The 6,395-nt window shown below is 41.7% G+C and overlaps 2 non-coding genes across 2 annotated transcripts; one reads left to right on the plus strand and one right to left on the minus strand.

Moving 5' to 3' along the window:
- Positions 1–1,574: 1,574 nt before the first annotated feature.
- trnan-guu (transfer RNA asparagine (anticodon GUU)) lies at positions 1,575–1,648 on the minus strand. Its single transcript has one exon. It is a non-coding gene; the product is annotated as a tRNA-Asn (tRNA).
- Positions 1,649–3,899: 2,251 nt separating this feature from the next.
- trnai-gau (transfer RNA isoleucine (anticodon GAU)) lies at positions 3,900–3,973 on the plus strand. Its single transcript has one exon. It is a non-coding gene; the product is annotated as a tRNA-Ile (tRNA).
- Positions 3,974–6,395: the final 2,422 nt, after the last annotated feature.

The raw sequence follows: 6,395 nt of genomic DNA on the forward strand, positions 1-6,395 counted from the left end.
GAGCCAAAGAGAGTAAAACCACCAGGCTGCTTAAAGCTGCTTGATCTGACTGCTCAGGTGATTTTTGTGTGTTTGACCCATCAAACTCACCTCCATCCTCTTACACATGAGGAAACTCTGGCGATCTGCTGCATTTCTCAATAGAAATTATATATATATATATTCACGTGATTTTGTTTAAAAAGTTAGATAACATATGTGTGTAACACCTTAACTGCAGGAGTATTTGTTGGACTGAAACGATGCAAAAAGTTTAATAAACTTTTAGTAAATTGTTCCTCGTGTTCTTCAGCCTCATCAGAGCCATGTTTCCTCTTGCCTGCAGAAGGATTAAAGATCTTGGACTTTCTATATGAAGACAGTGGAACAAAGAGTAGATTTTATTTACCAATCTGACAACATCATTTACAACTAAAAGTACTCTTCAACAGAACAGAACAATTCAGGAAACACTGATCAGCATCAACGCCTGAACTCATTCAGCAGTGTGGTGAAAACAGAAAAATACTGAAACTTCTCTGTTTAAAGGAGAAACTTTCAGCTGTGGGGCAAGATTTCCCTGCAGGTTCCTGATTTTCTCTTTGTTCGCTCAGTCTGTTGTTTTCTGTCCTCACTTTAGTCAACACAGTCCGACAGTAAAAAGCTCATTCTCTCTCTTTATCTAGTGTTTACATCACTGTGTCGACAGCACAGTTACACATGTATGCTGTTCAGTCAATGTTGACTTTTTATGCTGTTTCACATGTTCTGCTTTGAACATAAAATCTGACATCGTGGAGCTTTTATCATTAGCATCAAACATTTAAACATTGTTAGACATAAAAACATCCATTCACTCCATTCAAATTGTAAGAATGTTTGTGTCAGACAGGAAAAACGGGATCACACTCCTCAGCCTCCCTGGTAAGGTCTATTCGGGGGTACTGGAGAGGAGGAACCACATTTTCACAGTTTTCTGTGTAATGGTTCATTATAAAAGAAGAGTCCACAAAGCCTGAGTAGCAGACCTGTGCTTCATCTTGACTTGAGGCGTTTCAGGAGAAACTGACACCAGGGGGCCTCCCGCAGAATTAATCTGGAATTAAATCTGGAATTAAACAGGTAAACTTTCTTTCACTTTAGTCTCATGGCATACTAATAACCATTTGAATGATAGGGGATGTGTAAATAACTAAAATTATTTAATTTAAATTGACTCCTCCGCATGTGGCCCATCCAGGTTGGTACCTGTTGAACACACACATGCACAGGGTCATCATGGAGACAGATGCCACACACTGGAGCGGTAGGGCAGCCTTCCTCAAGGGCCATGGAGCTGGAGGTTGACTAACACTCCTCCAGTTGTCAGTCCACCAATCTTTATTTGAGCGGCGAGAATGGGAATGAAAGGTTATTGGAGCAGTCGAACCACAGAGCCTGACGGCTTGTGGGTACAGTGTTACCCCAGCTTTCAATTTACATACAACTGGTTGTGAAGGTTGAGGATGCAGCCCATAGAAAGACAGTGCAGACCATGTTCTGAAGACATGGCAGCAGTATGTGTAAGTTATCAACGACCTGTCGGTAAACCTGCTCGTCCCTGGGTGGGCTCGAACCACCAACCTCTCAGTTAACAGCCGAACGCGCTGGCCGATTGCGCCACAGAGACTCTGTCAGCATTCACATTCACAGCCATTATAAACCGTGTCAACGCAACGTGTATTTGGAATGTTTTGGAGGTGCACGTCAGGCTACGGCGTAGGGGTCCACGTCCACGTCGTAGCTACATCGTCGAAATGACGGAGAAGTATAAACTACGTTTTAGAGATCAGTAAGTCTAGAGTGTGCCCCCTATTCTGTGTGGCCTCTGCTACATGCTGAGTCAGCCCAAAGTTGTCCAGAGTGTTACTCAGGTCTTTAGTCCCTTTGTCCTGAGGGTTGTCCATGTGGTTGTTAAAATCACCAACAATAATTACACAGTCAAAATCAACACAGATCATAGACAGCAGTTCACTGAGGTCATCAAAAAAGTCTGCACATTATCTGGGGGGGCCTGTAAACATTCAGAAACAGGACTCCGGATGAGGCCTTGAGCTGTATAGCCATATATTCAAGGGACTGAAAACTTCCAGGAGATAACTGCTGACACTGAAATGATTCATTAAATAAGACTGCGACCCCTCCTCCTCTCCTGCTCACTCTGGCCTCACTGATAAAACTGTAACCTGGAGGGGTCGACTCAATGAGAACAGCAGCTCTGTTATTTTGGTTAATTAAGAACATTTTCCCAGCTAAATAGACTCATAGATATGAACAGTATCCACAACATTTTATTCTGTCAGCTGACAACAGCAGAAGATTTACCAACAGCTGCTAATGATGAGGGAAATGTTTTCTATTTCCATAAATCACCTTCATTTTTTGTCCTTTTCAGCAGCCGCTGATCACTCCCAACCTCAGAGACCGACTGAGAGTCGACGAGCAGACAGCAGAGGATGGATCAGCGTCTTCTCTAAACTGGGACTAGCAGGAGGATTAATAGCAGTTGCAGTAGCTCTGTTGATTATACTCATCTCGAGTCGTTGTTTCACTAATTCAAACTAAAAATCAGTGCCTGAGAGGCTCCTGCAGAAAAGAACCTTAATAACCTCTAATCATTCCAGTAGATGGTAGTAATGCTCCTCACACAGCTGATGTGTTCGCTGACATCAAACTGTAGTGGTTCACAGGAAGTGATGTTTTTCTTTCTAATGACACAGACAGTCAGTGGGTCTACATGATGAGATTAACTCGATTATAGCTATAGTTGGGTTATGCTCCTTATCTGAGCAAGGGTAATTATCCTTGGATATATGGCGGTGAATGAATCGAATCACTGGTACAAAGCACGTCTCAGTACGACAGGTGGCGCTGTGCCCATTTCATCTATCGCTAATAGAGCAACTTCCGGTTGACGTCTTCACCACCACCACCAACAACAGCAAAACTAAGGCAGAGCAAGATGAAGCTACGTCCTCTACATTTTGTTTGTGATGAGCATGCTTATTGCACAAGAATTTCCAGAATTAAAAAGCTCCAGTTAAACCTGCTGACTGGCAGATGTGCAGAGTTCCTGCAGCAAAGCATTAAATCTGCTCCCAGAAACCAGTGACTGTAATATGAACTCAATGAAGATTGTATTTGAAAGTATTTATTTCTTTTTAAAATAACTCATCACATTTTCTCTGTTTTGTTTTGTTTGTGCTTCTGTTTTGTGTGAAAATCAGAATAAAAGAAAACGTCTTCAGACAGTTTTGTTCTGAGCAGCGTCTCACATGAACTCTGAGATCTGAATCTGTGTCGAGTTTTAAGTCAGTGAGTAAATTTTATTTAAATGGAACTTTTCAAGAACAAATGTCACAAAGTGCTTTACAATAAAAATAAAACAATAAAAAGTTAATAACTGAAGCACATTACGATGTTAAATAAGGATAAAGCATACCATACAGTATCCAATACTTTTCAAAAAACCAGGTTAAATAGATGTGTTTTAAGAGGCTTTTTAAAAATGTCCACTTTTCTCACACATCTTAAATCTAATGGAATTCCAAAGTGTAGGAGCAACAACCTCTGAATCACAGTCTCCTTTAGTTCTCAGCCTGGATGGAGGAACAACCAACAAACCTGATCAGAGGACCTCAGAGTCTTGTTGTTATGATGGGGCTGCAGCAGTTATTGGACATATGAAGGGGCCTGAACACGCAAGGCTCTGAATGTGGGAACAAGAACTTTGAACTGGATTCTGAACCTGACTGGGAGCCGCTGTAAAGAAATCAGAACTGGTGTTGTGTGCTGAAAAAACAGCACCGCACGAGGCATAAAGGGGAAGAAACATGAGAGAAACAATGGTAATATGAAGAATCCATTATATTGCTAACAGAGTCTCTGTGGCGCAATCGGCCAGCGCGTTCGGCTGATAACCGAAAGGTTGGTGGTACGAGTCCACCCAGGGACGAGTAGTTTCACCAATAAATTGTTGATATCTAAGACATATTGCTGCCATGTCTTCAGAACACGGTCTGCACGTCCTCCTCAACCAAACTGAACATTTTTCCTATCGGCAACCACTTGTATGTTTGGTAGTAAATCGAAAGCCGCCGGGGTAACGTGTCCCACTGTACCCACAAGCTGTCAGGCTCTGTGGTTAGAGAGAGCGCAAAAAAATAAAAATTGGTGGACTGACAACTGGAGGAGTGGTAGTCAACCTCCACCTCCACGGCCGGCCGTGGTGCCCTTGAGGAGGGCTCCGTACCCCCCCCCCCCTTCTCCCCGGCGCTGTAATTGGCTGCCCCACCGCTCCAGTGTGTGGCATCTGTCTCCATGAGTGTGTGACCCTGTGCATGTGTGTGTTCAACAGGTACCAACCTGGATGGGCCACATGCGGAGGAGTCAATTTAAATTAAATAATTTTAGTTATTTATATTGATCCTCTATCATTCAAATGGTTATTAGTATGCCATGAGACTAAAGTGAAAGAAAGTTTACCTGTTTTGACAATAATTAAAACCAGATTCATTGGTTGGCTCCCTGGGGTTGTAATTGCTAGACAGTTTCTCCTGAAATGCCTCAAGTCAAGATGAAGCACAGGTCTGCTACTCAGGCTTTGTGGACTCTTCTTTTATAACGAACCATTACACAGAAAACTGTGAAAATGTGGTTCCTCCTCTCCAGTACCCCCGAATAGACCTTACCAGGGAGGCTTTTCAGTATTTTTCTGTTTTCACCACACTGCTGAATGAGTTCAGGCGTTGATGCTGATCAGTGTTTCCTGAATTGTTCTGTTCTGTTGAAGAGTACTTTTAGTTGTAAATGATGTTGTCAGATTGGTAAATAAAATCTACTCTTTGTTCCACTGTCTTCATATTGAAAGTCCAAGATCTTTAATCCTTCTGCAGGCAAGAGGAAACATGGCTCTGATGAGGCTGAAGAACACGAGGAACAATTTACTAAAAGTTTATTAAACTTTTTGCATCGTTTCAATTCAATTCAATTCAATTCAATTTTATTTATATAGCGCCAGATTACAACAATTGTCATCTCAAGGCACTTAAGTAATATAGTCCAATTCAAGCCAATTGGAATTCAATTCATTGTAATCATAATCCAATTAATTCATATAGAGCTAATTCAAAAAATTAATATCCTAGCTAAGGAAACCAACAGATTGCATCGAAATGTGTCTTCAGTCCAATCTCCCGTCCTGAGCGTGCCTGTGGCAACTGTGGAAAGGAACGACTCCCTTTTAACAGGAAGAAACCTCTGGCAGAACCAGACTCAGGAAGGGTGGCCATCCGCCTCGACCAGCTGGGGTTTGAGAAGACAGAAAAGAGGGAAAAGAGGGGGGAAAAACACCATAACGCCATTCAAAGGATATCTGTTGGAACAGGGAAACATAGGTTAATAACCACAATAATGTCACATGTACATAAAATCAATTTTGAAATTAAACAGGGGGAAAAAGAGAGCAAAGTGAGGAAAGGTGTGACAGATGAGGTCCCCCAGCAGTCTAAGCCTATAGCAGCTTAACTATGGGATGTTTCAGGATTACCTGAGCCATCCCTAACTGTAAGCTTTATCGAAAAGAAAAGTTTTAAGCCTAATCTTAAAAGTGGAAAGGGTGTCTGCTTCCCGGACATTTACTGGCAGCTTATTCCACAAGAGAGGGGCCTGATAACTGAAGGCTCTACCTCCCATTCTACTTTTAGAAACTCTGGGAACAACAAGTAAACCTGCAGTTTGGGAGCGAAGTGCTCTGTTAGGAAAATATCTTACAATTAAATCTTTAAGATATGATGGAGCTCGGTCATTAAGAACTTTATATGTCAGAAGAAGAATCTTAAATTCTATTCTGAATTTAACAGGGAGCCAATGAAGAGAAGCTAAAACTGGAGAAACATGATCTCTCCTGTTAGTTCTCATCAGAACTCTGGCTGCAGCATTTTGGATCAGCTGGAGGCTTTTCAGAGAATATGTGGGACAGCCCAATAATAAGGAATTACAGTAGTCCAATCTTGAAGTAACAAATGCATGAACTAGTTTCTCTGCATCACCCTGAGACAGGATGTTCCTGATTTTAGCAATATTACGAAGGTGAAAGAAGGCAGTCCTAGAAACCAGTTTTATATGTGCGTCAAATGATAAATTCTGGTCAAAAATAACTCCAAGGTTCCTCACTGTAGAACTAGAAGCCAAGGAAATACCATCTAGAGTAACTATATAACTAGACAATTTCTCCCTGAAGCGCTCAGGTCCAAAGAGAACAACTTCAGTTTTGTCTGAATTTAAAAGCAGACAGTTCTGAGTCATCCAGGTCTTTATGTCTTTAAGACAGGCTTGTAGCCTGACCAACCTGTAGGTTTCATCTGGTTTCATAGATA

This window comes from Leuresthes tenuis, unplaced genomic scaffold, assembly GCF_036924035.1.
Source record: "Leuresthes tenuis unplaced genomic scaffold, fLeuTen1.0.hap1 SCAF_19, whole genome shotgun sequence".
NCBI lineage: Eukaryota > Metazoa > Chordata > Actinopteri > Atheriniformes > Atherinopsidae > Leuresthes > Leuresthes tenuis.